Here is a 7,960-nt window from a genome sequence, read left to right on the forward strand (position 1 = left end):
TATCGGGATATATATATATATATATATATATATCCCGATATGAGGCTTTTAAATCACTTGAATATGAAACTCTATATCGAATTTCAAAAAATGCGAAAATACAAATCATGATGCGTAATTTTTAGATCACGTAAATACGAATCACGATGCATAATTTTTAAATCGCGCGAATACAAGTCACAATGTCTAATTTTTAAATCGATGTTCGATATTAAAACCGAAAAAACGAATCACGACATTGGATTTTAAGCTCGCGTGAATACGAATCACTACATAGGGTTTTGAAAGCGCGTAAATACAAATTGCGATATTGTATTTTTAAATCTCGTAAATAAAAATCGCAATGTACGATATTTAAATAGCGTAAATAAGAATCGAAATGCGCAACTTTTAAATCGGGTAAATACAAAAATCGAGGATTAATATTAAAATCGCGTGAATAAGAATCGGGATATATTTCCAGAGTCTGGACTTGGGTTTTTCTAAAAGACTTGTTTGTATTGTAATAAATAAAAATTTACACGCTTAATTGAATGAGCAAATAAATATTTTCACCGCGAATCTACCATAATTTCCTACGGTCTGATTATTTTTCTGGCTGGTGACTACAACGCTAAACACAGCACATGGAACAACAATGATAGCAACCGCCTGGAATCCTCTCTATTCAATTTCATCAACTTAGCTAAATTAAATGTACCCTACACCCCCCTCCCACCAGTACCTGGATCTCGAACTTATCAGCTAATACGATCGATTTCGCCCTTTCTAGAAATTTAAATTGCCTCATCAATACTAGTACCTTAAATGAACTCTGTTCTGATCATTTACCTGTTACGTTTAGCATCAATATTAATGTTCCTAATAATCTTAATAAAAAAATAAATGAAATTAACTGGAATAAATTTAATTGCATTTTAGTTAATTCCCCCTTGTTAGCTCTCCACTCGACTCCCCAAACCAATTAGATCAATTTGTTAACAGCTTCACTAACTCTATTAACAAGGCTAAAGAAGAGGCTTCCTTTTTTGTGGAGGCAAACAATTACTGCAATGCACCCCCCTCATATCACAAATCTCATCAGAAATAGAAACAATATCAGAAGACTGTGGTAACAGTCCCATGACACAAATGACAAAGCTCGAATGAATCAGATCAACGCTAAGATTAGGAGAGATTTTTGAGCACACAAGCAATCATCCTACACCAGGTATATCAAAGACCTATCTGTCCAAGATAACTCAATTTGGAAGGCAGTCAACGAATTTAAGGCTAAATCTTCAATCATCCCACCCCTGAAACATAATAATTCTGTCATCTTTGATGAAAATATGAAAGCCAACATCATTGCTGACAGTCTTGAACTGCAGTTTACCAACGACCTTGCCGGAAATGATACTACTAACCTAGAAGTTAGAGGAGGTATTAATAATTTTCTTTCTTGCAGCTCTGACCCTGACACCCACACCCCGGTCCCTCTTAGTGATGTAATTAACTCCATTAAGATACTTAAGAATAACAAGGGACCCGGTGAAGATAACATTAATAATAGACTTATCAAAGCACTCCCCCTTAACTACATTCACTATTTAACATGCATTATTGACTCAGCTCCACGCTTATCATACTTTCCCACTGATTGGAAAATAGCAGTCATTAAACCTATCCTAAAGCCAGGAAAAGACCTAACAAAACCAGACAGCTATAGACCAATCAGTTTACTCTCTTCACTGAGCAAAATTGCTGAGGACATCATCTTGTGCAGAATGAGAGACTTCTGCACTGATAACCACATTATCATCGATGAGCAATTTGGCTTTCGCTTTAAGCATTCCACACAACACCAACTCATCAGGCTCATTGAATACATGCACGAGGGATGGCTACACAACAAACACACAGGTGCCGTCTTTCTCGACTTGGCTAAAGCCTTCGACAAGGTATGGATTGATGCACTTATCTATAAATTAATTAAATACACTTATTCTAATTATACGATCCTACCTAACACACAGAAGGTTCATGGTCAACTGCAATACCTTTTTCCCAACCTTAAGATCAATTAATAGTGGTGTTCCCCAGGCACCTCCAAACAAGGACACCTCCTATTTCTGATTTTTATTAATGATATCCGCAGAGATCCTATTATTCTGACTGCACTGTACGCTAACGATGCAGCCATTGCCACACAAAGCAAGTATATCAGCGATATCAACAGGAATATCATTTACCATCTCCTCACCATCATTGACTATTTCCAAAAGTGGAAACTTGCCCTCAATATCGACAAAACTCAGGCGGTACTATACACCAGAAAAAGGACCTACAAGAAGGATGTTATCATTGATAACAACTTCTCTTTCAAATGGGAAACGAAGGCCACTTACTTAAGTATCATTATGGATAAAGCCCTGACATTTAAATATCATTTTAAAAACATTAAGCGTAAATTCATAGCAGCAAAATGTGCACTTTATCCTATTCTAAAAAAGAACTCTCCCCTCAGCACTAATAGCAGGATTCTAATTTTTAAAACGCTTCTCACCCCCCTATTAACCCACAGCACCCACCTTCGGGGGGGGGGCTGCAAAGACAAATCCTAAACTCTTACAGAGTGCTTATAATAAAACCCTCCGCAATATTACATATTCACCCTGGTATTTCAGGAACAAAAATAGCCGTAATGGCACCTGTACGCTTAGCCTTCTTGACTTATACAAAAATAGATCTCTTAAATATTTTCTTAAGGGCACTGGACACTCCAACCCCCTTATATGGTCTTCCTCTAACTGCGACCCAGGTGACCCCTACGTGAAGGAGATGGCCTAAGACCATTCACTATAAAAATCTTCAAGACATCGTTTGAGTCGTATTGCTGATTTTTCCATCCCCTCTTCGTGTCCTCTTTCATCATTACCCTTTTCCACCTTCTTGGGTAGGCCCAATCCTTCGTGGAATTACTGCGGCTCATTCTGATTCAATTTACCAATACAACTACTAACAATGCTAATCACTAACTGCTTATTTGTCAATAGTTATAAATTAAAAATGAATAATAATTAATAATAATTAATTTAAAGAACTTATGACTTTATCTGCTTGTTTATGTTTCTACCTGTCAGTGTTATCCCTGTTCTATCTTTTTTACCGCAATATTATTTAGCTACCTAACACTAAGTTTACGAACCCAAATAATTTTAATATCAATGGCCTTTGATTCAGTTTGTAATCATATAATTTACGGAGGTGGCCTTTTGGCCAGGTACTCCGGTGCACCAAGTATTAGTTTCCGCTGTTTTGCGCGGAGCAATTGGCAACCCAGCATATGCTCTTACGCCTTTGACTATTTTTATTTATGATCTAATTTTCTTAATTTGGTGGCAGAGTTAAAAACTAAGGATTATGAGATGAAACTATTAAAATTCTGGACATACACGTATAAGTATTTAAAAAAATTTATTCAGATAATTTTTTGAGAAATTTGTTAGCAAATTTTAAAATTTTCTGCAGGGAAATTGCAACTGATACCACCTCAGTTTTTTTCACTTAATATTATTTAATGAACTTTTTAACATGAAAAATCAAGGGGAGTTTTCCGTTCCGTCAGTAAGGAAATTAAAAGTAGTATTTAGACAAAATACTTCAAAAAAGTTTTTTTTTTATATATTTTGCTGAATATTTTTTTTTTTTACCTGTTAGAGTTACAACAATTTGCTGAATTTTTAGCTATATTTTTTTTTTAATTAAGGTATATAATGAAAAATATAGAGAATATAATAAAAAGTATATCATTTCCTATTATGTGAGAAAATATTGCGGTCATATTTTTTTTTTTTTTATTCCTATGAAAAAAAACTTTAATTAGTTTTGTTAATAGCACTTTATATTTTTTTGAATGGTGACAAGCAAAAAACCTCTTTAACTTTTTAATTTTAAAATACATGACATGTAAACATCATGAGGAAGAAAAAAAAGAAGAAAAAAAAACTAAATTCAAGAAACTTTATTTTCGCACTATTAAAATATTGAAAGATTTTGACTAAAAACCTCTTTTAATGTCAAAAAAACATTAAACTTCTTCCTGATTTTCTTACATTATAGAATTAAATTAATATTATTAATTATTATTAAATATTATGAAGAAATAATCAAGATTAAAAAAACTTCTTTTAGTAAACATTTAAAGTATATTAACTAAAAACCACTTTTTCATTGTTTTTTTTTTAATAGTGAAAAGTAAACAACTATATTCTTATTTTTTGTTATATTGAAAAATATGACATTATAATTTTGTGAGAAAGTAATGGAGATCAAAAAATTAACAAATTCTTATAATTTGCAGGGGAAAATCCCCCCCCTCCCCGCTGAAAAAACGTAAGACTTTTTTTAAATTCTTTTTTTTTTTCCTTTTACTTGACAGCTCTTAGTGAGTCAAAGCCTTCTCCTGAGCCTTTTTTGTTTTTCTCGCCGCGATTTTTGTTTGAATATTTATACGCATGTTTCCTGAATTTTAATAATTTAATAGTATAGTTCTCAAAATGAAGAAAATTGACTTATACATTTAAAAAAAAAGTTAGAGACTATGGAGAAGGTATTTTATAATCGGGGTACCAATTTATGTTGAGATGGAAATTTCGGTGTAGGTTGGAAGTTTATGAAATACTTGACCAATTGAAGACTGTGATGAAAACGGAAGTGATGATGAATGTAACACTTGAAAATGAAAACCGGATCATATAAAGCTTTTATTTAATTTATTTGCTGAGCTCGAGATACCCAATATAAATATCATCCAGAAATCAGTTTAATCTATTTTGCATTATAATATAAATAAGGACAGGCCATGAGAGAAAAATCCCCCACGACCTGCCTAATCAAAAGCCAAATTTAAAAGGTACGTGTAATTTGTTCCCATCGGACACAGAAGCATGGATAGGAGATCCAAAATTGGCGATTAATTAAATTACAACATAGCCAAAACAAAGCCAACCAGCATTATCAATATAGAGTTAAAATAATACCCTGGCGATCATGAGTCGCCAACAAATTTATGGAATTATTACAACCATGCAACTGAAACATTTAGCAGTTGGAAATTTAGAATAAAAAGTTATAAATAGATTTTTGTTTTCGATTGGAGGCGACAGTGAATTAATAAGTCTGCATAGTAGTGAAATAAAAAGTATCCGTTACATTGATCGATAAGAAAAGAATAAATGTTTTACATTCGTTTCAACAGATTAAGTCTTTGATTTATTTCAAATATATTTTTATTAATAAAAATAAGCTTAAGTAATGAAAGATATTTTAAAAGGATAGAAAATAAATATGTAATGCCAATTGTGGCATCACAGAGACATTATTAATAATTGAACCCTCAGCTGTAGTTTCGCCATTTTGCTTTTAGTCGAATTTCGAAATTATAGTTTTAGTTGAAAAAATTGGAAAAAAATATTTCAGGCCTTTTTCAGCAAATACTCTTAACAAAAAAATTTCATTAAAATTTGTGACAAGAAGGCATACTGTTGGATGATTCCACTTGGAATGAGCTATGCGTCATTTTTGCTAATTTGTTCCGAACCCTATTTCTACTTGAATATTTATAGGGATAGTATACAATATAATTCATTATTTTATTACAGATTTCATAAATGATTGCAATTATTTTTTCCACCACTGCATACAAACAAATATATAACACCTATTAATTATGCTAAAAGTTCGGACAAAATTGAACGAATAAAGCTTAAATAAAATTTATTTTTTGACAACCTCTTTAAATATTCTGGGTTCACAAAAGAATTGAAAGCTATATATGTATTACTACAATAGTAAAATGTAGGCGTTACCTTTCACTATGCACTGAAATTTAAAATTCAAATTGGCAAAACTACCAGTGAACAATTTAAAAAAAAGCAAATAAGTATTTATAAAAAGCAATTTGACTTAATAACATTCTAAAGAGAATATGCAGTAATTTTTAAGCTCCAGAGTGAAAACATCGTGATGTTATTGCCCGGAGCAAGATAATAATAAAAGCTCTGGCTTATTCATCGTGTAATCTTTCTCAGTTTACTAAAGATTACCGTGGAGTCCAAGGACCAAGAGCTTGACTCAATATTTGAAACCCATCCGAGTATATTCGGGAGGAGTTAATCTATTCTCAACAATAACAATTCACTGCAAGGAAATTTATCACGGTAGCAGAAGCTTTGGTCGACGCAGGTTTATACTCTGTGCCTGGGAACTTGTCACTTACAAAAATTGGGCCACTTAGCGGCCCCTATCCCATACATCTAGAAATTTTGGAATTTATCACGGCGAAGAAGCAGTTCAATATAAAAATTGCATCCGTTAAAAACAATTGGAAGTTATGGATTTCCATTATTTCTGGAAAAAATTAAATTGATTGTTACCAGCTTTTACTCCGGTGCGCTGCCAAGATGAGACAATCTAGCTTGACCCACCGATGGGTCACCCCGGCGTGAACGTGTTAAAGAATGATTGCCTACATAGAGTTAGTGTAGATGTGTTCCATAATTTTTTCCACTTCCTATACTTTTTGTATTTGTGAAAAAAAATGAAGTATTACAAACTAGAAAGTTGTGGTAAAAATAAGCTGTGGCTGACTTTTAATCACGTGTTGCCTAATAAAAATACTTAATAATTATTATGAAAAAAAAGGTATCATTTAAGATATACATTTTACTAATACATACCCTCTCACATTTTAGGCTTTCGAAAAACATTTTCACCAGAGGTAATGATCTGAAGTAGATATACTTGAAACAAATAGAATTTTTACGAAATTTTTATTGGAATCTAAGAATGTAATCATTTGTCTATTTGACCTATATTCATCTCTTTAAATTATTTATCTGTAGTTGTGGTCAAAATATATTTAATTATAATTTATTAAAAAATAACACATTATCTTAGCCACTACTCTGAAAAATATTTCTGGTACTACGAAAATTTCGTTGTAGTTGAAGATTATGTTAAACTCAGTACTGTGAATTACAGTTAAACTGTGATTCACAGAGGCTACACAGCCAACACTCATGATCTTTTTTGCCAAACGCCATTAGTTCCAGCCGCACACAGAGATGCCAACTACTCCAAAATAATTAAAAAAAAACGGTAAATAACTACTAAGTAAATTTTGCAAATATTTGACTATTTTTGCTTGCTTTTTAGAAGGCATACCTTCCAACTCTTCCGGATTTTCCGGAAGATTTTATTTTCATATTTAATGTGGTAGCAATACTCAGGTTATTCCAATTAACTTTTTGAATTATAATGATAATTATAAATGAGTTTGACCACCACTACATATAAATAATTACAATAAATATATAAAAGCATAATAATTCTTGTGCAAGCGAATTTCAAAGGGATCAAAATATAAATATATTTTTGAGTCAAATTGTTTTTCGTTTATTGTTTTACAACCACTCTGAAAATCCATTCTCGGAAAGAGTGAAAGTTTGGCAGGTATGAGAAAGTATAGTATGACATAGGTAACAGAGATGCCAACTTGCTCCGGACAGCAAATATCTATTTTAAAGTGGTAGTTTATCAATTGTGATTCTTGGTTTAATAAATTCAAATTAGTAGATTTTTATCCACCACTATTTTTAAATAGTTCGTAGGCTTATATAATTCACCACTTTATAGTACTTATATCGTGCTATGCTTTTTAAAAAGCAAGAAAAAATAATCAAATATTTGGAAAATTTCTTTGTAGTTATTTACCGTTTTTTTAATTATTTTGGCGTGTCCGGAGCAGTTGGCATCTCTGAGGTAATTAAAAAATGGTGAATTATATAAGCCTACGAATTATTTAGAAATAGTGGTGGATAAAAATCCACTAAATTGAATTTATTAAACCAAGAATCACAATTGATAAACTACCACTTTAAAATATATATTTGCTGTCCGGAGCAAGTTGGCATCTCTG

Source organism: Parasteatoda tepidariorum, chromosome 10 (assembly GCF_043381705.1).
Source record: "Parasteatoda tepidariorum isolate YZ-2023 chromosome 10, CAS_Ptep_4.0, whole genome shotgun sequence".
In the NCBI taxonomy this organism is placed as follows: domain Eukaryota; kingdom Metazoa; phylum Arthropoda; class Arachnida; order Araneae; family Theridiidae; genus Parasteatoda; species Parasteatoda tepidariorum.